We start from the raw sequence: 24,218 nt of genomic DNA, 5'->3' as shown, positions 1-24,218 counted from the left end.
AAGCCCGTCGTACCTCAGTCGGCATCGTCTGGTGTCTCTGTCCACGAACCCATGCAGATTGATCGTTTGCGGCAGTCCGAACAACGCCGAGCAGAACGGCTCGCCAAGGGCCTCTGCTTCTACTGCAGAGAGGGCACACACCTGCTACGTTCCTGTCCAGAGAGGCCGGGAAACTCCAAAGCCTAGGGTTGGTAGGAGAGGCCACCCTAGGTGCTGGGACTCTCTCAGACCCGGTTACGTGGACTGTTCAAGTGACAGCGGGAGAGACGCGGTTCACGGCAGAGGCGTACCTCGATTCCGGGGCAGCAGGCAATTTCATCCAGCAGGCCACAGTGGACAAGTACCAGGTACCGGTTACTCCACTCGACAAACCCCTCGTGATTGCCTCTGTAGATGGGAGACCCCTCTCTGACACCATCTCGTGGATCACCAAGCCAGTAGAACTACGTATCGGTGCCCTGCACACCGAGAACATCACTCTCTACGTCCTCCAACACATGTCTCATCAAATCCTGCTGGGACTCCCCTGGTTACGGACACACGAACCGTCGGTCAGCTGGCGTACTGGTGAAATTACCCGATGGGGCTCCTCTTGCCACGAGAACTGCCTGAAGTCCATACAGCCCATCCGACGACCTCCGGTTCCGGAGTCCCTACCAGGACTTCCTTCGGCCTATTGGTCCTTCACGGACGTTTTTGATAAAAAGGAGTCAGAGGTACTGCCGCCACATCGTCCTTACGACTGTGCCATCGACCTACTCCCGGGAACCACACCACCTCGAGGATGGATATATCCTTTGTCCCCTGCTGAAACAAGAGCCATGTCTGCCTACATCACTGAGAACCTGGCAAGAGGATTCATCCGGAGATCCTCCTCTCCTGCTGGAGCAGGCTTCTTCTTCGTTAAGAAGAAAGAGGGCGACCTGCGCCCATGCATTGACTACCGGGGATTGAACCAAATCACTGTAAAGAATAAATACCCCCTGCCGCTCATCCCCGAATTGTTTGATCGGCTTAGAGGAGCTCGTGTGTTTACCAAGTTGGATCTTCGTGGTGCCTACAACCTGGTCCTCATCCTCTCTGTGGACGAATGGAAGACCGCATTTAACACTCGCGATGGGCACTACGAGTATTGTGTGATGCCCTTCGGCCTGTGTAACGCACCGGCAGTCTTTCAAGAATTAGTGAACGACGTGTTCCGGGACCTTCTCTATGTCTGTGTGGTGGTATATCTGGATGACATCCTGGTCTTCTCTCCGGACCTCCAGACCCACAGAGAGAACGTGCAGCTGGTACTACAAAGACTGAGAGAGAATCGTCTGTACGCCAAGTACGAGAAGTGTGTCTTCGAGCAGTCTTCTCTTCCCTTCCTGGGTTACGTAATCTCCGATACCGGCCTGCAGATGGACCCAGAGAAGGTCTCTTCCATTCTCATCTGGCCCCCTCCTTCCGGACTGAAGGCAATTCAACGTTTTCTTGGATTTGCAAACTATTACCGTCAGTTCATCCCTCACTTCTCTGCCCTGACTGCGCCTCTATCTGCCTTGACCAAGAAGGGGGCTAATCCGAAGGATTGGTCACCTGCGGCCGCCGCCGCGTTTGGCTCCCTGAAACGGGCATTTGCTTCCTCTTCTGTGCTCCACCGTCCTGAGTTAAACCGACAGTTCACCTTGGAGGTGGATGCCTCCTCCTCTGGAGCCGGAGCAGTGCTCATGCAGAAGTCCTCCACCGGGAAGATGGTTACTTGCGGTTTCTTCTCCAAGAGCTTCTCAGCGCCTGAACGCAACTACACCATCGGTGACCGAGAGCTATTGGCAGTCAAGATGGCTCTGGAAGAATGGCGCTACCTTCTGGAGGGAGCAGTATACCCCGTGATCATTTACACGGACCACAAGAACCTGGAATACCTGCGGTCTGCTCAGCGACTGAACCCACGACAAGCCAGGTGGTCCTTGTTCTTTGCCAGGTTCGATTTCCAACTCCATTTTCGGCCCGCGGATAAGAATGTACGAGCAGATGCCTTGTCCAGGTCATTAGTGCCCATGGAACAGGAGGAGGAGACATCCCAACCCATCATCTGCCCAAGTAAAGTCATTCCGGTGGCTCCCGTCACTCTGGCTCAGATACCGCCCGGGAAGACCTATGTCTCTGAAACGGATAGACAAAAAGTCTTGCACTGGGGCCATGCCTCGAAAATAGCCGGCCATGCCGGTCAGAAGAAAACATGGAATACAATTGTACGTCACTATTGGTGGCCATCCCTTCGCACGGACATCATGTCCTTTGTCTCAGCCTGCTCCTCTTGTGCCCGGAACAAGACACCCACACACCTGCCATATGGTCGTCTTCTGCCGCTGCCTATTCCCTCCGTTCCGTGGCAACACATTGCAATTGACTTTATTACAGACTTGCCCTCGTCCTCCGGACATACGGTCATATGGGTCGTGGTGGACCGTTTCTCCAAGATGGCTCATTTCATCCCTATGGCTGGACTGCCCTCTGCCCAGGAGCTCGCTGACGCCTACATACAGCACATCTTCCGCTTGCATGGCTTTCCATCGCACATTGTGTCCGACAGAGGAACTCAGTTTACCTCGTGCTTCTGGAGGGCCCTCTGCAAACATCTGGGAGTGGCTCTGGAGTTTTCGTCGGCCTACCATCCTCAGTCGAATGGCCAAGTGGAACGAGTCAATCAGATCCTGACCTCCTTCTTGCATCACTACGTTAACATCCATCACGACGATTGGTCCACGCTCCTTCCCTGGGCTGAATTCTCCCATAACCATCACGTCAGCGAGTCCTCCTCCAGTTCTCCCTTCCATGTCGTTTATGGACTTCAGCCTTCCGTCCCTTTACCTGTATCTCCTTCCTCGGATGTCCCTGCTGCTGATACCGTAGTCCGTGACTTTTCAACAATTTGGAACTCTGTCAAGACGTCCCTTGGACGCGCTTCCCTGCGGATGAAGACAGAGAACAATTGTAGAAAAAGGGTTTCTATACCGCGCCAATGATCACAAATCTGGAAGTCGGATTGATGTGGCTTTATTGTAGCACAGGTCTACGCGTTTCAGGAGCTCTGCTCCCTTCCTCAGGACCATAGAAACAACATCAAATCAAATGAGATTTGATGTTGTTTCTATGGTCCTGAGGAAGGGAGCAGAGCTCCTGAAACGCGTAGACCTGTGCTACAATAAAGCCACATCAATCCGACCTCCAGATTTGTGATCATTGGGGCGGTATAGAAACCCTTTTTCTACAATTGTTCTCTGTTATCAGCCGCCTGGGGTTGCCGCTGCCTGGATCCATTTGTAAATGCGATTACAGTTGTTGTGACTTTCACAACTAAAGTTGGTGAGTATAATTGCTCCCCTTGCCTATTGCCCTGTGCCTATAAGGGTAAGACCCTATTGCGCTTTATTCTCCACAGCTCTTCTTCCTGCGGATGAAGAGACACGCGGACAAGAGGCGTCTGGATCCTCCGTGTTTCTCTCCAGGAGATCTGGTGTGGCTTGCTTCCAAGTATGTCCGATTGAAGCTACCATCGTACAAGCTGGGTCCTTGATACATCGGGCCGTTTAAAGTCATCAGCAAGATCAATGAGGTCTCCTACAAGCTGCAGCTCCCGGCCACGATGAGGATACCCAACTCCTTCCACGTCTCCCTGCTCAAGCCGGTTGTCCTTGGTCCCTTCTCCGCTGCTGCCAGTCCTGCTCCTTCTCCTATTGCTGACGATGACATCTATGTGGTAAGGGATATCGTGGCCATGAAGACCGTTGGGGGCCGACAGTTCTTCCTGGTGGACTGGGCTGGGTATGGTCCTGAGGATAGGTCCTGGGAACCCCGGGAGAATGTGGGTACTCCCCTGATACGTGCCTTCCTGTCCCGGTTGCGGGGAGGGGGGCGTGGGGGAGGGGGTACTGTCACGCTCCCCGGTGCCCGTGCCACGCTCCCCGGCTCCCCTGTCACGCTCCTCGGCTCCCCTGCCACACTCCCCGGCTCCTCTGCCACGCTTCCCCGCTCCCGGACCATGCTTCCCCGCTCCCGTGCCTCGCTCCCCGCTCCTCAGCCTCCATGCTCCTTCACCTGCGTCCTCCAGGCAACCCGGTCCCCGGTCCAGGCGCCCGTCTGCTAGCCTGAGCCAGCCCGGCACTCCTGCCTCCTGTACACCGCATCATGCTCTGGCTTCTGGCACCCGGGCCTCGCGCATGCGCATTAGGGCGCGCGCGCGGTCATTGACCTTTTCTTAAAGGGCCAGCGTCCTCCAACAGGATATTGAAGATGCAGGTACAGGGTACATAGGGGGTTCCTTTCCAAGTGGGCGGGGCCTGTTCTTCGTGTTTGCTAAGCTAGGAGTCAGGTCTCCCTGTGCCTTGTCCCGTACTTACCTATCTCTCTTGTAGAGTCGCTCCTGTCTCGCCAACTGGTCCTGACGATTCCAGAACCCCGAACGGTGACTGTCCGCCATCTCGTCAGTCCCTACCATCTCCGATCCCTGGATCCGTGTGGTGACCGACCTCCTCGCTCCGCTGGTTCCGGATTCTGCCTGACATCATCTCGGCCTCCGAACCTGAGCTCCGTCACCCGGACTACCTTCAGAGACTCCGTGGTCCCAGGGACTTCTTCACTCCACTCCTCTGAACGGACTGTCCTGCTACCTGTAGTGCTCTGGCTACTGGGCACCTTGCCCTCGGTGAGGTGTTCAGCCCAGTGGATCCACCTCCTGGGTCTACCCGTCCTCCTGGTCCTAACAGTACCCCACAGCCCTGGGGCGTCACAGTTATATTTCACACCGAACTTTCCCTCTTTCCCTATATATAGTCAGTCACTCGCTCATGTCACCTGCATCTTAAAAACATCTCCAGAATCTGACCAATTCCCACCTTTAAAACTTCAAAACCCTTACTGTCGCTCTTATTTATTCTCATCTGGACTATTGCAACGCTTTACTAATCGGTCTTCCTTGTATTCCTGTCCAGCTGCTTCACTGACACCTCCTCCTTGTGCTATTCACTACAATAGCTGCCCATCAGCTGCAGAATACAATACAAACTTATCTCTCACCCACAAAGCTCTCCATAGTTCTGCACCACCTTATATCTCATCCCTCATCTCTCTCTATCATCCTACCCACCTCTTCTGCAAATGAACTAAGACTAAGGGTACCTTCACACTTAGCGATGCAGCAGCGATTCGACCAGCGATCTGACCTGGTCAGGATCGCTGCTGCATCGCTACATGGTCGCTGGTGAGCTGTCAAACAGGCAGATCTCACCAGCGACCAGTGAACAGCCCCCAGCCAGCAGTGACGTGCAAGCGACGCTGCGCTTGCACGGAGCCGCCGTCTGGAAGCTGCGGAGACTGGTAACTAAGGTAAACATCGGGTATGGTTACCCGATGTTTACATTAGTTACCAGCGCACACCGCTTAGCTGTGTGTGCAGGGAGCAGGGAGCCACGCACACTGCTTAGCGCTGGCTCCTTGCTCTCCTAGCTGCTGTACACATCGGGTTAATTAACCCGATGTGTACAGCAGCTACATGTGCAGAGAGCCGGAGCCGGCAGCACAGGCAGCGTGAGAGCTGCAGAGGCTGGTAACTAAGGTAAATATCGGGTAACCATCTTGGTTACCCGATGTTTATCTTGGTTACAAGCTTACCTCAGCTGTCAGACGCCAGCTCCTGCTCCCTGCTCGCTTCATTTGTCGCTCTCTCGCTGTCACACACACCGATCTGTGTGTCACAGTGGGAGAGCGCCTTTGAAGAAAATGAACCAGGGCTGTGTGTAACGAGCAGCGATCTCGCAGCAGGGGCTAGATCGCTGCTCAGTGTCACACACAGAGAGATCGCTAATGAGGTCACTACTGCGTCACAAAAAGCGTGACTCAGCAGCGATCTCGGCAGCGAGCTCGCTGTGTGTGAAGCACCCCTTACATCATCCATAATCCAAACCTCACACCTCCATTTCCCAGACTTTTCTTGTGGTATGCCACTTTCTGGAATGCACTACCTCAAAGCGTGCAACTAATATCCAGTCCCCACGTTTTTACGTGTGTGTTAAAAACACATCTCTTCAGACAAGCTTATCTTAAATCATTAACCCATCCCTCTCCTGTTCCCGCCTTCTAAAGTTTCTTCATAACCTTCTCTCTCCTATTTCTGTCCTCACATCCTCTATATGACCAATAGCACGTAAGTGCACCTAAAAGGTTACTGTCTAATGACCGGCTCATTCATCTTTATATGAAATCCATAATTTATCATAATGATGGCCGGACCAGACACTAAAAGCACGTTTTACCTTTTGTGTCCCCCATATTTCTCCATAGATTGTAAGCTTGCGAGCAGGGCCCTCATTCCTATTGTAGCTGCTGAACTATGGGCTACTTGCTTTTTGCTCTGTACAAGCCGACATGTAATTGTAAAGTGCTGCAGAATATGTTGGTGCTATAAAATAAACTTTATTATTATTATTATTATTTCCAATTATTTATTTATTTTTACACTCAACTTCTGGGACCCAGACAGCAAGTGTGAGGTCAACCAATCACAGACACTCTTACAGAGGATAGGTGGGTGAAGCAGTGCATATTCATGAACTTTAATGATTGCACCAGGAAACAGTGTGACAGCCGCGGGGGAACTGAGTAAAGGTATCGTCACTAGTGATGAGCGAGTACTAAAAAGCTCGGGTGCTCGAAGCTCGGGCCGAGCCTCCCAAGATACTCGTGTACTCGGCCCGAGCAACGAGCCCAATGTTATCCTATGGGAGACCCGAGTATTTTTGTGAAATGACCCCCCGGCAGCATGGAGAAACCCTAAAAATGTCACAAAAGTCTCAGAAGAGTGCTCAAATGACATGGCAACAGCATGGGGAAGACCCCTTGAAGCATTTATCACTGAAAAGTCACAGCTGTGAACAATTTTGTCCGCGTTTTACGCCATTTTTACGGACTCACCAGAAAACCTTCCAAAATGACCCCAAAATGATTTTTCATGGCGGAAATGTTAAGGGCACATACCCAATAGTGAGATAGAGCTGGTGTATGTTACTTTTTGAGATTAATACATGAAAGATTTTACGTGAAAACATTGTGTGGCACTCCGATGTCCCTGAGAAGAGACGTACATGAAGGCCTCTTGAGTCTAATGTGCCCATTTTGAGGAAGTGAGTCTTTGTAGTATTTTCCTTTGCCAGGGCAGTCCAAAATTGTGAGGTTCACCAATGCCCCTGCATACAGACGTGCATGAGGGCCTGTAAACCTGAAGTGCCCATTGTAAGGAAGTGGGTCTATTGTAGTATAGCCCTTAGGCAGGGCAGCCAAAAATTGGGAGGCTCCACATTGTCCCTGGATAGAGACATGCATGATGGCCTGTAAACCTGAAGTGCCCATTGTAAGGAAGTGGGTCTATTGTAGTATAGCCCTTAGGCAGGGCAGCCAAAAATTGGGAGGCTCCACATTGTCCCTGGATAGAGACGTGCATGATGGCCTCAAAACATTAAGTGTCCATTGTCAGGAAGTGGGTGTATTATAGTATAGCCCTTAGGCAGGGCAGCCAAAAATTGGGAGGCTCCACGTTGTCCCTGGGTAGAGACGTGCATGAGGGCCTCAAAACATTGTTCCCATTGCAAAGGAGCGGGTCTCCTGTCGTTGTAATGTCCATTCTGCAAAGAATGGGCGAAAAAATTTACCACTGGGGGTATACCTGAAACAAAGGCCTAAGTATTGCAATTTGTAACGGTCATCATCATGGTGGCGCATGAGGAGAAGGAGGAGCAGTCCAGCGATTATCCAAAGTCCAGAAGTGTGTACCCATGGGTGAGTGGAGGTACATGGCAAACTTTAAATTCCGCTCTCATTTGCTGGTGGTGTGGTGAAGTCTGGCCCAATCCAACCCTTGTTCATCTTGATCAGAGTCAGCCTGTCAGCATTTTCAGTTGACAGGCGGGTGCGTTTATCTGTAATGATTCCACCTGCGGCACTAAAAACACGCTCTGACAAAACGCTAGCAGCAGGGCAGGCCAGGACTTCCAAGGCGTAGAGAGCCAATTCATGCCACGTGTCCAGCTTGGATACCCAATAATTGTAAGGCACAGAGGAATGTCGGAGTACAGTTGTTCGATCTGCAAGGTACTCCTTCAGCATCTTGGCAAACTTAGGATTTCTTGTGGCACTACCCCGCACCTCAGGGGCTGTGGTACGTGAGGGGCTGAGAAAACTGTCCCACATCTTAAAGACTGTTCCCCTACCTCTGGCGGATTGGACTTGTGCCTCTCTCGGCTGTACGCCTCGGTTGTCCACTGATTCATGACCTATGCCGCTAGCGTTTTGTGAGGGGAATGCTTTGCCTACTTCCGTGACTATGGCCTTCCGGAACTGCTGCATTTTGGTTGACTTCTCCTCCACGGGAATAAGAGACAAAAAGTTCTCCTTGTAGCGTGGGTCTAACAGTGTTACCAACCAGTAATGATTGTCGGCCAAGATGTTCTTAACGCGAGGGTCACGAGACAGGCAGCTTACCATAAAGTCAGCCATGTGCGCCAGACTCTTAACAGCCAGGACTTCAGTAGCCTGACCAACAAGATGACTGAACATGCTGTCCTCCTCCTCCTCCTCCTCCTCCTCCTCCTCCTCATCTACCCTGTCCTCTGGCCAGCCACGCTGAACCGAGGATATGACTGGTGTGCATGTCATATCCTCAATTTGGCCGGAGAGTTGCTCCATGTCTTCATCCTCCTCCTCGTCATAGTCCTCCACTGCACGTTGTGATGAGACGAGGCTGGGCTGTGTGTTATCATCACCCACACCCACTACTGTTTCTTGCTGCAACTCATCACGCTCCGCCTGCAATGCATCATGTTTGTTTTTCAGCAGAGACCGTTTTAGAAGGCAGAGTAGCGGTATGGTGATGCTAATAATGGCGTCATCACCACTCACCATCTTGGTGGAGTCCTCAAAGTTTTGGAGGATGGTACATAGGTCTGACATCCATCTCCACTCCTCAGGTGTTATGTGTGGAGTTTGACCCATTTCCCGACGGCTTAGGTGATGCAGGTACTCAACAACTGCCCTCTTCTGCTCACATATCCTGACCAACATGTGCAGAGTTGAATTCCAACGCGTGGGGACATCACACACCAGTCTGTGAGCCGGAAGATGCAAACTGCGCTGAAAGCCGGCAAGGCCGGCTGAAGCAGTAGGTGACTTTCGAAAATGTGCAGACAGGCGGCGAACTTTTACCAGCAGATCAGACAGCTCTGGGTATGACTTTAGAAACCGCTGAACCACGAGGTTGAGCACATGGGCCACGCATGGAACATGTGTCAGCTGGCCTCGCCTCAAAGCCGCCACCAGGTTCCGGCCATTGTCACACACGACCTTTCCTGGCTTTAGGTTCAGAGGTGTGAGCCAGTGATCTGCCTGCTGTTTCAGAGCTGTCCACAGCTCTTCTGCATTGTGGGGTTTGTCACCTATGCAGATTAGCTTCAGCACAGCCTGTTGCCGCTTCGCCGAGGCAGTGCTGCAGTGCTTCCAGCTTGTGACTGGTGTGGAGGGTACAGTGGATGAGGATGCGCAGGAGGAGGAGGAGGCTGAAGAGCATGACATTCCGGAGCTGTAGAGTGTGGGTGAAACACTGACTGAGGTAGGGCCTGCAAACCTTGGTGTGGGAAGGACGTGTTCCGTCCCTCGCTCAGACTGGGTCCCAGCTTCCACAATATTAACCCAGTGTGCCGTCAACGAGATGTAGCGGCCTTGCCCACAAGCACTTGTCCACGTGTCTGTGGTTAGGTGGACCTTGGGTGAAACAGCGTTGTTCAGGGCACGTGTGATGTTTTGTGACACGTGGTTATGCAACGCGGGGACGGCACACCGGGAGAAATAGTGGCGGCTGGGGACCGAGTAACGTGGGACAGCTGCCGCCATCAGGTCGCGGAATGCTTCTGTCTCCACCAGCCTAAAAGGCAACATTTCCAGCGCAAGCAGTCGCCAAATGTTAGCATTTAGAACTGTGGCATGTGGGGTGTTGGCAGTGTATTTGCGCCTGCGTTCAAAGGTTTGCTGAATGGATAACTGAATGCTGCGCTGGGACAAGGACGTGCTTGATGATGGTGTTCTTTCTGCGTAGGCAACTGCAGGTGCAGGAGTGGAGGAGGCTTGTTCGCAGGCAGCATGGACAGGGGATTGGCTCGCATGCACAACCAGCGAAGACGTAGCAGTGACATCAGCAAGCACTGCTCCTCGACTCTGTTGTACTTCCCACAAAGTCGGGTGCTTGGCTGACATGTGCCTGATCATGCTGGTGGTGGTCAGGCTGCTAGTTTTGGTACCCCTGCTGATGCTGGCACGGCAGGTGTTGCAAATGGCCTTTTTTGAATCATCTGGATCCAACTTAAAAAACTGCCAGACTCGGGAAGACCTAACATTTGTACAGGCACCTTGTGTCGTCGTGTTGTTCCGGGGAACGGTTGCCTGACTTCTGCCTGGGGCCACCACCCTGCTTCTTACTGCCTGTTGTGATGCTACGCCTCCCTCCCCCTGTGCACTGCTGTCCTCGCTCTGCATATCCTCCTGCCAGGTTGGGTCAGTTACTGGATCATCCACCACGTCGTCTTCCTCTTCCGCACCCTGCTCCTCCTCCTGACTTCCTGACAATTGTGTCTCATCATCGTCCACCACTTGTTGAGACACGTTGCCAACTTCGTGAGAACGTGGCTGCTCAAATATTTGGCCATCTGTACAGACGATCTCCTCATGACCCACTTCAATATGAGCTGGCGAGAGGCCAGAATGTGTGAATGGAAACGTGAACAGCTCTTCCGAGTGTCCAAGTGTGGGATCATTAATGTCCGAGGAGGACGTGTACTCAGCCTGGTGGTAGGAAGGAGGATCAGGTTCAGAAATGTGCGGTGCAGTATCACGGCTACTGACACTTGACCGTGTGGAAGACAGAGTGTTTGTGGTGGTGCCAATCTGACTGGAAGCATTATCTGCTATCCAACTAACAACCTGTTGACACTGGTCTTGGTTCAAGAGCGGTGTACTGCTGCGGTCCCCAAGAATTTGGGACAGGACGTGCGAGCGACTAGATGTGGCCCTTTGTTGTGGCGAAATTAGAGCTTGCCCACGACCTCGGCCTCTGCCTGCACCACCATCACGTCCACTTCCTTGTTCCTTGCCAATGCCCTTGCGCATTTTGCAATGCTGTGCACTGCTGACGTGTATATTCACTACTTGTGCGTTATATCAAAGTTTGTGGAAATTGCACACAAGTGCACCTGTACGCTGCCACCAACAGGCACACACGTGCGGTTTTAAAAACCAAGCACGGACGCAATAAGAACCTAACAGGTTTTTTTGGGGAGCGACAATTACAGACAAGTCAGACACTATCTGGACTGTTTTACACTGTGTACACCAGCCCCAGATATGATGAAGGCTGGTATACGGTCACCACTACCCTGCCTGCCTGCCTGCCTGTATACTGGTACAATAGTCCTGACAAGGACTCTTCTGGTCACTAGCCTGTATTCAGACCTGGCTATACCCTGCCTGTATATAGCAACAATAGTCCTGAGAAGGACTCTGCTACTGTACTCCGACCTGGCTATACCCTACCTGCCTGTATACAACTAGAATAGTCCTGAGAATGACTTTTGGTCACACTGTTTGCAGCCCTGCAACTGAAAAAGCTATAAAGGGCCGCAAAGCTTTCCCTGAATCAGCGACACTCTCCCTGCACTGACTGTCTGGATAGCTGTGAGCAGAGCACAGCGCGCCGGCCGGTATAAAGGCTCGGTCACGCTGTGCAGGCCGGCCAATCACTGCAATTCCACAACTAACAGGGCTGTGGCATTGCAGTGGTCTGCCAGCCAATCCCTGCATGAGGGCTGGCTCTCAAAAGAGCGCCAACATGCAGAAATGAAGACCACGAGTACAGCACGAGTATCGCGAGATTACTCGGTCCCCGCCGAGCAGCCCGAGTACAGCGATACTCGTGCGAGTACCGAGTAGTTACAAGCATGCTCGCTCATCACTAATCGTCACACTAAGCAACATCGCTAGCAACATCACTGCTGAGGCACGACTTTTGTAATGTAACAGCGATGTTGCTAGCAATGTTGTTGTGTGTGACATCCAGCAACAACCTGGCCCCTGCTGTGAGGTCGCTGGTTGTTGCTGAATGTCCTGGACCATTTTTTAGTTGTTGCTCTCCCGCTGTGAAGCACACATCGCTGTGTGTGACAGCAACAGAGCAACAACTGAATGTGCAGTGAGCAGAGAGCCGGCTTCTGCGGACGCTGGTAACCAATGTAAATATCGGGTAACCAAGCAGCCCTTTCCTTGGTTACCCGATATTTACCTTTGTTACCAGCGTCCGCCGCTCTCACGCGGCGAGTGGCGGCTCCCTGCTCCCTGCACACATAGCCAGACTACACATCGGGTAATTAACCCGATGTGTACCCTGGCTAGGAGTGCATGGACCCAGCGCTAAGCGGTGTACACTGGTAACCAAGGTAAATATCGGGTTGGTTACCCGATATTTACCTTAGTTACCAAGCGCAGCATCGCTTCCACGTGTCGCTGCTGGCTGGGGGCTGGTCACTGGTTGCTGGTGAGATCTGCCTGTTTGACAGCTCACCAGCAACCCGTGTAGCGACGCTCCAGCGATCCCTGCCAGGTCAGGTTGCTAGTGGGATCGCTGGAGCGTCGCTTAGTGTGACGGTACCTTAAGTATAATTCTCCTGCTTTAATGACATCACTTTTTTTCTGCTCCCAAGATAGCAAGCAATCCCATCATGATTAGGGGCTGATAATCAGGCAACAAATATGTGGGGAGGGGACTCAAAACTCGTCAAGTAATGGATATCATGAATACCTTAATATTCAAGCCTGTAACGAATAGTGCCCAGTATTTTCGTTCATCACTATTCAGGTTGTGTAGATAAACTAAAGAAGGTAAAATCTACAGGAAAATAGAGGTACAAATTGTAGAGTACCTCCGATCTATCTTACATTTAAAGGGAACCTGTCAGCAGAAATTTCGCCCAAAACCTAAAAGATTCCCCCTCTGCAGCTCCTGTGCTGCATTCTAGAAAGGTCCCTGTTATTATTGTGCCCCATGTGAGACCAAAATAAAGACTTTATAAAGTGGTACCTTTTTGTATTCAGATACTGTAAATGTGACACGGGGGCGGGCTCTCTGGCGTCCGTTATTCTGCCTCCTGGTCCTGTATGCCGCCCCCCATCGCTCCTTTCCATAGCTGATACACCGCCCACTGCTCCAGCCATCCCCGCGCATGCCCAGTGCCAGTCTCACGGGACTGAGCAGTGTGACCGCTGGTGACGTGTGCGCAGGCAAGTGATTATGGGCGGGGCTGTGATTGTTATCAGCAAGTACCCGCCCATAATCTCGTGAGCACGCAAACCTCACCAGCGGTCACACTGTGCTCAGGGTACATGCTAGACTGTATGGGCTGCTTCCAGGGATGACGTCCCTTTTGTCATGTGATAGGGGCGTGTTCAAAATACTATCACGTGACAAAAGGGACGTCATCCATGGAAGCAGCCCATACAGTCTAGCATGTACCCTGACCACAGCGTGACTGCTGGTGAGGTTTGCGCGCTCACGAGATTATGGGCGGGTACTTGCTGATAACAATCACAGCCCCGCCCATAATCACTTGCCTGCGCACACGTCACCAGCAGTCACACTGCTCAGTCCCGTGAGACTGGCACTGGGCATGCGCGGGGATGGCTGGAGCAGTGGGCGGTGCATCAGCTATGGAAAGGAGCGATGGGGGGCAGCATACAGGACCAGGAGGCAGAATAACGGACGCCAGAAAGCCCGCCCCCGTGTCACATTTACAGTATCTGAATACAAAAAGGTACCACTTTATAAAGTCTTTATTTTGGTCTCACATGGGGCACAATAATAACAGGGACCTTTCTAGAATGCAGCCCAGGAGCTGCAGAGGGGGAATCTTTTAGGTTTTGGGCGAAATTTCTGCTGACAGGTTCCCTTAAACTGCAAGGTATTGGAGACTGCAACAAAGAGGGCTGAACACATGAATGGCATGCCAGCAATTCTATTTGTGGCTGGATCCAAACCCTGTTAGTTGTCTGGTAAAATAAGGAATCAAGGATTATTCATCTCTACCTTTCAGAAATGTATGGTAGATAAAGATGACCAAAACAATTTGATTTAAATTAAATTTTTGATGAATTTTATAAAATTGGTATATACTGGTGAATTCAAACAATTTGTGATTCAAAGTAGGGTAATTGCCCAAAAATTGCACCCCAAAAAAGGAGAAAAGAACTTTCTTACAGAGGACTGCTAAGTATAGAACTTTACTGCTTTTTTCACCTTTTATTTTTATCATTGTTTTGCACTTTTTATGTGTCTGTTATTTCCCTAATTATTTTATACAGTTAGGTCGAGAAATATTTATAGTGCTACAAGTGTTGGCATGTTAGCTGTTTACTAAAATATATTCAAGATACAGTTATATGATTAATATGGGCTTAAAGTGCAGACTCTCAGCTTTAATTTGAGGGTATTCACATCTTAATTGGAATAAGGGTTTAGGAATTACAGCTCTTTAGTATGTAGCTGTCTTTTTTTCAAGGGACAAAAAGTAATTAGACAGTTATCTCAAAATGTATGTAATGGGCTGCATAGGCTATTCCCTCATTAATAGATCACCAATTAAGAAAGTAAAAGGTCTGGAGCTGATTCTAGGTGTGGGCATTTATATTTGGAAGCTGTTGCTGTGAACACACAATATGCGGTGAAAGGAGCTCTCAATGGAAGAAAAACAGACTATCATTAGGCTGAAAAAAAGAAGACATCTATCAGTGAAATAGCAAAAACGGTAGGCGAGGCCAAACAAACAGTTTAGTATATTTTGCTAAAAAACCCTCCTTGCTGAACTTGGGAACTCAAAAAAGGACTGGACATCCATGGAAGACAACAGTGATAGTGAAGAAAAATCACTTCACAACATCTATGCAAGGGCAGAGCAGTCTCCAAATCTTCAAAGGAGCGATCAAAAATCTTTAGTCAAAGAATTTTAAAAACACTAAAACAACTGCAGCATGTTAACACTTTACACGTTTCTGGCGCACAAAAAGACGCCCTTAGTCATAGGAATGGTTACAAGATATAACTGACTGGTTTTTAATTGCAAATACACCAATGGGCGGTCAAAAAATAATTATTATGGATATGCTGGATATGTAACAATGCCAGGTAGGACTGGGTTAAATCCTAGTACTGCAGGGCATGATGACATGCACCTGGCTAGCTTTGACTAAGGTCCAGGGCATGTGTTCACCTGGATCTCTGAGCCTGCTATATATTTAGTAGGTTGCAGTGTTTGGGATCTGCTGAGGGACTACACTGTGCAATGTGAACTGTGCACAGAATTGAATATGTCTGTTTGGTACTGTAAGCTATAGGCACTCAGGCTGATGGAGACACTGAGACAACTAGGACCACATACCTTATTTGTGGAAACTTTGCTCCATGAACATGAACTATAATTGTTCGGGTGAGCCCTCGCTGACATCTATGTGCCCAACAAGATGCTGTTTTGTTTTGAATACCATGAAATTTTATGAAAGCAATAAAATTGCATGTTTGAAGCAAACTGCATTGCCTGTGTGAACACTACCTAAAGCCTGCTTTACACGAGACGATAGATTGTGCGATCGATTGGTCGCTACAAACATTTTTTAAAATGCAATAACAGGTGATCAAAACATAGCATCTGCACAAAAATGGTGTAATTAAAAATGTCAGCTCAAGACGCAAAAGATAAGCCATCACTGAGTCCCAGAGAACACTATGGGTCTCGGAAAATGGCGCAAAAGTCGCAATTCTTTTGTGGAGAAACTTTAGAATTTTTTTAACCCTTTAAAAAAAAGTAAAACTATACATGTTTGGTTTCTACGAACTCATCCCTGAAGCATCATACCGGCACATCAGTTTTACCATATAGTGAATACGGTGAATAATATATCCCAAAAACAATTGTGCAATTGAACTTTTTTTTGCAATTTCATCGCACTTGGAATTTTTGTTCCCATTTTCCAGTACACTACATGGTAGAACTAATGGTTTAATTAAAAAGTACAACATGTCCCTCAAACAATAAACCCTCACATGGCAAGATTGAAGGAAAAATAAAAAAGTTACAGCTCTCAGAAAAGGAGAGTAAAAAAACGAAAATAAAAAATGGTAAAATGCCTCAGGGTGAAGGGGTTAATGATACCTGAGAGTCTACACTTCAATTACATCTCAGTTGTTTCATTTTAAACCCAAATCATGAAGATTCGGTCATTGTCCAGTTATTTCTGGACATATCTTTTCATGTTAAACACTGTACCTTTTGTGTATTAAAGCCTAAACCTTTAATAGCTTTACTTTGCTACCCTACACAACTTACTGTGTCTCTGTAAAGTGATATCTTGTGCATGTAACCTGTGTATGGCATTGTGTGCACAACATTGGGACTTACAGCCCTTTCGGGAAATGGTGGCTGCATTGAACGTCTTAGGTGTATGGACTTGATAAGAGTACTGTCGCATGGTGTTTGGGTCTAAACTCACAAAATGTCATGGTGGCATCAGATGCTGTTAGACTAAAGACTCTGACACTCATCGCTATGCTTTTTCTGGTGCTTCTGAGTTGCACTGGAAGGCTCGGGCATTGACCAGCTATGTGCTCATTAGTGAGTGGACTAGCAGGAATTAATTTCTACTAGCGCTAGCCTGCTGGCTACCTTTTGGATCACATGTTATGGGAGACCTATCACAGTTACTCCCCACCTTTTTAAGATGGAGGAATTTGTCTTCCCTTGCAGACTATAGCTTGTTGCAAAATCCAGTCCGTGTGCTGTTGTGTTCCAGTAACTGGTGATTTCCTGCGTGTGGCTTGGTGTGATGTGGAATTCCTCCTGAAATCTGGTTATTTCCGCTCTGCTCATTGTTTTCCTCCATATCATTTGTTGTCTGATAACTCTTTGTGAGCGTGCTGCGTGATAGAGTTTTGGTTTCCCCTGTTTATCTATCACTGTTGGCAGTGGCGTAACTAGAGTTTGATGGGCCCTGGTGCAAAATTTGGACCGAGGACCCCCTCCACATACACCAACACTTAGGGTACGGGATAATGACACTGTCACTCGGGGTACAGGATAATAACGCTGACACTTGGCTTTTACTCACAGCACCCAGGTTTCCCATGATCTGAAATCCCTGCTTTCTCATGTTCTGATATCCATCTTGTTCTCGGCACCCAGCTTCCCCATACTGTGCTATACATCTTTCCCTCAGCACCCAGCTTTTCCATATGAGAGCATGGGAAAGCTGGGTGCTGAGAGTTGTACAGCAGAGCATGGGAAAGCTGGGTGCTGAGGGAAAGAGCCTTTTTCCCTCAGTACAAAACATTCTAATCCCATCTCATGCTTGTATCTTTGTCCCACCTCATATATAGTTCTCCAAATATTATAATGGCCCCCACATAGCCTTCCATATAGGCTCATTCCATGTCAAGTGGACCAGTTTTAAAAATCGTCCCCACTCGACCTTCTCCGATTTTGTTGAAAATTTATAAGGATGTACATGTATGTTTGAAAAGAGGTTCTGTAAATTTTTAGGGCCAGATCTCAAATACATTGGGCACTGTTGACCTTTCACTGGAGGTTCCACCAAGCCTGCGGCTTCAGCTAAGAGGATTTTGCAAACTTTGGCACATAGCCATTAGAGTTCTATACTGGCTATGATGCTGAAATTTGGCATACTAGCTCAACTTTTGCTGCTAAACACGATAAAACTATTACCAGCTATAACAAAACAATATTTTGGCCGCAATTTTGTGTCAAAGTAGCTTGTAAAACACCTCGCATAAAATTTATGCCTAACTTTGCCCATAAATAAGTCAAGAGCAAAAACCAATAGTAACTGGTGCTTTGCCCTGTACAACAAACATCTACGTGACTTTGCATTGCTTCAATATCACGGTCAAAGCATATGTATTTGTGGAAATATTCACACCCACATATGATGAAAAACTTAAAAAACTCGAATTTTACCTATTTTTAGGTCAAATTTCTCAAAAAGGGTACCCCTAAAATATGTTAATTCTGATATCATTAGAAAGAGCACATTTTTCTCTACAAGGATCATTGTTTTTTTTTTTTGGAGTCTCTCAGTTTAAGAAAAGAAAAATGCCACTGAACATGGTGTTATTTATTAATGCGCAATGAATGGTAACTGAACTATTCAAACCCTTGCGTTGGTCCATGGTGGTTATACCACAACCAATTCCCTAAGAATTGGTCTTATAATCCTATTAAGAATTGTAATAATGCTGTCTTTTGAGAATTAGCAGCCCCATCGCCTAGGAGCCATGGCCGATAGCCGTGCAAGGCCAGCCGCGGGTGGTCTCTTTATCGCAGGTTCCAAAGCCTGAGGGTGGGTGTCTTTGCCTAGGATCCCAAGCCTAATATTGGGTATCTTTTATTGGTTCCCAAGCCATAATGTTCAGTCTAAAGGCTACTTTACACACTGCGATATCGGTCCCGATATCGCTAGTGTGCGTACCCGCCCCCATCTGTTGCGCGACACGGGCATATCGCTGCCCGTGCCGCACAACATCGCCCAGAGCCGTCACACATACTTACCTGTCCGGCGACGTCGCTGTGACCGGCGAACCGCCTCCTTTCTAAGGGGGCAGTCCGTGCGGCGTCACAGCGACGTCACTGAACGGCCGCCCAATCGCAGCGGAGGGGCGGAGATGAGCGGGACGTAACATCCCGCCCACCTCCTTCCTTCCGCATAGCGGCCGGGAGGCAGGTAGGGAGAGCTTCCTCGCTCCTGCGGCTTCACACGCAGCGATGTGTGATGCCGCAGGAACGACGAACAACCTCGTTACTGCTGAAGTAACGATAATTGGGAATGGACCCACGTGTCGCCGATTAGCGATTTTGCACTGTTTTGCAACGATGCAAAATCGCTAATCGATGTCACACGCAACGGCATCGCTAATGCGGCCGGATGTGCGTCACGAATTCCGTGACCCCAACGACTCCGCATTAGCGATGTCGTAGCGTGTAAAGCCCGCTTAAGTGGTCTGGAATTGTTGCTGAATTTGCAACATAATGGGTTCAGAGAACCTGTATTGTCGGCCCATTGCTGTTGCAGCTGGTGCTGGAATTATTGCTATAATTGACTGCTCGGGAATCATTTCTCACAGGCCAGTGAAAGAAGCTAGCTGGTCCATGAGGATGCATAAAATTTATTAATGCATCATGGTAACTGTAACATGTGATAAGAATCTGAAAATCAAACGCAAAATCAATGCTTTACGCGCATAAATAACCCCATGTTCAGTGGCATTTTTCTTTTCTTAAACTGAGAGACAAAAAAAAACCCAATGATCCTTGTAGAAAAAAATGTGCTCTTTCTAATGATATCAGAATTAATATATTTTAGGGGTACCCTTTTTGAGAAATTTGACCTAGAAATAGGTAAAATTCGTTTTTTTTAAGTTTTTCATCATATGTGGGTGTGAATATTTCCACAAATACATATGCTTTGACCGTGATATTGCAGCAATGCAAAGTCACGTAGATGTTTGGTGTACAGGGCAAAGCACCAGTTACTATTGGTTTTTGGTCTTGACTTATATATGGGCAAAGTTAGCCATAAATTTTATGCGAGGCGTTTTACAAGCTACTTTGACACAAAATTGCGGCCGAAATATTGTTTTGTCATAGCCGGTAATAATCTTATCGTGTTTAGCAGCAAACGTTGAGCTAGTATGTCAAATTTCAGCATCATAGCCAGTATAGAACTCTAATGGCTATGTGCCAAAGTTTGCAAAGTTTGCAAAATCCTCTTAGCTGAAGCCGCAGGCTTGGGGGGGACCTCCAGTGAAAGGTCAACAGTGCCCAATGTATTTGAGATCTGGCCCTAAAAATTTACAGAACCTCTTTTCAAACATACATGTACATCCTTATAAATTTTCAGCAAAATCGGAGAAGGTCGAGTGGGGACCACTGGTCCACTTGACATGTAATGACCCTATAGTATAACCCCACATAACCCTTCATATTTTAGAATGTACCTCCATTGTCCTCCATGTATCAAAATGCATTTCCCATAGTTCGCCATGTATTATAATTCACCCCATAGTCCTCCATATATTATAATGCACCCTCATAGTCCTCCATGTATAAACTAGCCCTCATAGCCATCCAATTATAATAATAAATTTCCAATAGTTCTCCATGTATTATAATTCACCCCATAGTTCTCCATATATTATACTGCACCTCATAGTCCTCCATGTTTTATAACACACCCCTATAGTCCATGTATAAGGTAGGCTCCATAGTCTTCCATATATTATAATGTAGCCCCCATAGTCCTATATGTATTATAATGCAGCCCTATAAATCTTAATATTGTATTACACAGCCCCATACTCCTCCATGTATAATGCACCCCTACAGTTCATGTATAAGGTGTCCTTCATGTTTATTATGAAGCCCCATAGACCTCCCTGTATCATGCAGCCCCATAGACCTACATCCATGTATCTTGCAGCCAGCACCCCCAGGCCTCCATGTATTATGCAGCCAGCCCCCCCAGGGCCTCCATGTGTCATGCAGCCAGCCCCTCCAGGCCTCCATGTGTCATGCAGCCCCATAGACCTACCTCCATGTATCTTGCAGCCAGCACCCCCAGGCTTCCATGTATCAAGCAGCCAGCCCCCCAGGGCCTCCATGTGTCATGCAGCCAGGCCCCCCAGGGCCTCAATGTGTCATGCAGCCAGCCCCTCTAAGGCCTCCATGAGTCATGCAGCCAGCCCCCCCACCAAGGCCTCTATGTGTCATGCAGCCAGCTCCCCCCAGGGCCTCAATGTGTCATGCAGCCAACCACCCAAGGCCTCCATGTGTCATGCAGCCAGCCACCCCAAGGCTTCCATGAGTCATGCAGCCAGCCCCCCCACCTAGACCTCCATGTGTCATGCAGCTAGCCCCCCCAGGGCCTCAATGTGTCATGCAGCCAACCCCCCCAAGGCCTCCATGTGTCATGCAGTCAGCCACCCCAAGGCCTCCATGAGTCATGCAGCCAGCCCCCCCACCTAGACCTCCATGTGTCATGCAGCTAGCCCCCCCACCAAGGCCTCCATGTGTCCTACAGCCAGCCTCCCCATGTACTCAGTGATTTATAAAAAAAATAAAAAAATAAGTGCTCACCTCTCTTCTCCTTCCACCGCAGCTCTGTCCTCACCTCTACTTGTTTCACCGCTGCTCCTCCTCACCTTTGTCCTTGTTCCCCCGTGGCTCCAGTCAGCGTCCTCCCGTCCTGCGCTCTGTGCTCTCACCACACACAGCAGTCGCACAGGAGTGACATCACCGCGCAGGCACGGGGGAAGAATGATGATGCATAAAGCGTCGCCAGCCGCTCTATGCAATATCATACCAGTGTGCGATGACGGGGGCCCAGTGCCGCCACCGCTGACACCAGGCAGGGGGGCCCGGTGTCAGCGGTGGCGACCGGGTCATATAGCGGCCGCGTGGTCTGCGGCAGAACAGCGCAGCTCCTCTCTCACAGAAAGGAGCTGGCTGCTAATATGCCGGGGGGGCCGCGGGCCCCTAACCTCCCAGACACGGTCACAATGGCGACCACTGCGACCGCGGTAGTTACGCCCCTGACTGTTGGTGTTAACACGCGCCTCTCCCGGCCACCCCCAGTGTAGGGAGGGATTGGATACTAGATCAGAACTGGTCAGGACTCAGAGCAGTGTCAGGCTTACAGCTCAGACATCCTCACCATCAGAGGTAACTCTGAAATAAGGCATAGCAAGGACCCTTCTAGTCTGAGAGCCAGTTTAGGAGCCCTAGTCACCATGACAGGTACATGCTGTGTTCAATCTGTAGTCTAAGTGAGGGGCAAGTGTGAGATTGAGCTTTAGCGCAACTTGGACCCTTATAGCTACCCCCACCTTATGTTATTTAGGCTAAGTGAGGGCTTGACCATGACAGTATGTTTTTAAGAGTGTGGAAGGAAACCCATAACAGCATACACCCTCCACAGTTGGACTTGACCTCAGAAACCCATCACTACAAGGTGACAGTAATAAGCTCCATGCTCCCCTAAAAGTAGCATGTTATGGAATAAACCGCATAGTTTATAAGCCTAGAGTATTGATGGGGAGAATGGGTACTCTCCCAACTGTTTCCCAACTTGCTCACAATGATTGACAGGCTGCTGTGTATGCTCATTCACAGAATACAGCTGTCAATCATTATTGAAAGGGGTAGGGAGTGACATTGGGTCCAATGTAGTTTCTTGTAACTAAACATCATTATACATTTTTTTGTGCCTTTTTGGTTTATAGGAGAGCACATCTGTCCCAATCCTATGCCACCTTTACACAGGGCAGCATAATCTGATGTCAAACTCATTTTACAACATATGTAATACTATATCATATATTATTTTCACAGTTGTTTAATCCTGGTGGGGTAATTTTTTTCTCAGTTTTAATATAAACAATGGAGGAAAGATGATTTAGGTCTGTGTATGTAATACAATGTGGAATGCTATGTAATGTTGCTATAGACCAGTAGATGGAGAAATGGGCATGGGAATACTGTCCGCTTCTGCATGTACCAGAATTCTTTCAATACCTGAGAATTGATTTATTAAAGTCACATAGGGGTCACATGATTCAAATCTTAAGCCAGGATCACGCTACCACTCAATAAAACATATCTGTCTGTACAATAATCTGCTCAATATATAAATTTGCCTGGTGCACATGTATGTTTTATAAGCTGTCAGAATTGGAACTTGTGTGTGTGAGGTAAATGCGATTTTCTCCGCTGGTGTAACGTAATGTAGTTGGAGGTCAACTCAAGTCTTATTGTTACCATAGTCAGAATGTTGTGGAAAGCCTTTATCTAAGCTTCATATTTCAGAGAGGACATTCATTATGTACCAACAAACTCATCGAAAATGTGTCCCCAACTATTAATTGTAATGTATGTACAGTATTCCATATGTTCAGGCCACAAAATCTAGGTCAGTCAACTGATTAAGTAAAAGAGAACGTCACCAGATCAAGTGTCCAGTTTTTCTATTATTTTATTTCTGCTGCCCCCGGAGTATGACACTTTTTTCTTTATTATAAACTAATGTCTTTATTCTCTATTCTCCTTGTGCATAGAAGAAAATGATACACTCACACCCTATTTGCTCGCAGTTACTAAATTTATTTGGTTAAGATTTTGCATGCTATATGTCAGTACCAAAATAAGGAGGACCCTTGGCTGTTGTTGTTTCACACACCTACATTCCGTCATTTTTTTAACGGATATATGATATTTATTGTTATGCATTAGCCTTCTTTAAGAAATTAATTTAGAATTTACTTTCAGGAATTTAGTTCTCCAGCAAATAGAGTAAGGTACCTAGTACGGAGTAATCCTATAGCTGCATATACATTCAATCAAAGTAAACTTGGGACTACGGAATAGGAGAAGGACTTGGGTATTCTCATTACAAATAAGTTGATCCGCAGCACTCAATGTCAAGCAGCAGCTGCTAAAGCAAACAAGATTTTAGGGTGTATAAAAAGAGAGATTAGATCCCGTGATCCCAACGTATTGTTACCCCTCTATAAATCAGTTGTAAGGCCACATCTGGAATATGGGATCCAGTTTTGGGCTCCACATTTTAAAAAAATGTGTTCTAAAGTTAAAGTCAGTTCAAAGGCAAGCCAGATTATTACAAGGAATGGAAGGCCTCCCATATGATGAGAGGTTGAAAAAGTTGAGCTTATTTAGCTTACGAAAAGACATATCATTTAAATGAATAAATACATGTGTGGCCAATATAAAGGACTGGCACATGACATATTCCTTCCGAAGACAATACTAAGGACAAGTGGGCACACACTGCAGGTGGAAGAAAGATGATTCTGCCAGCAATATAGGAAAGAGTTCTTTACAATTAGAGCAGTCAGACTGTGGAATTCCCTACCACAAGAGCTAGTGTAAGGCCCTGGCAAAACCAGGTACTAACACAGAAAAGGCCCCCGCACAACACCATCCCACACAGGGTTACACACAGCTGACCTGAAACCCTAGTCACCCCCCTCAGGGAAAGATAGACACACCAGTGGGTGGAACCAAGCGGATGGG

General features: G+C 48.2%; 1 protein-coding gene across 1 annotated transcript in view; it reads left to right on the top strand.

The window, feature by feature from the left end:
• PDE7B (phosphodiesterase 7B) overlaps positions 1-24,218 on the top strand; it is a 532,107-nt gene that overhangs the window by 53,257 nt on the left and 454,632 nt on the right. The gene's annotated exons all lie outside the window — the stretch shown is intronic.

This window comes from Anomaloglossus baeobatrachus, chromosome 3, assembly GCF_048569485.1.
Source record: "Anomaloglossus baeobatrachus isolate aAnoBae1 chromosome 3, aAnoBae1.hap1, whole genome shotgun sequence".
Taxonomy (NCBI): Eukaryota; Metazoa; Chordata; class Amphibia; order Anura; family Aromobatidae; genus Anomaloglossus; species Anomaloglossus baeobatrachus.
Note: the sequence above shows the minus strand (reverse complement) of the source record. Positions and strands in the feature narration are given on the sequence as shown.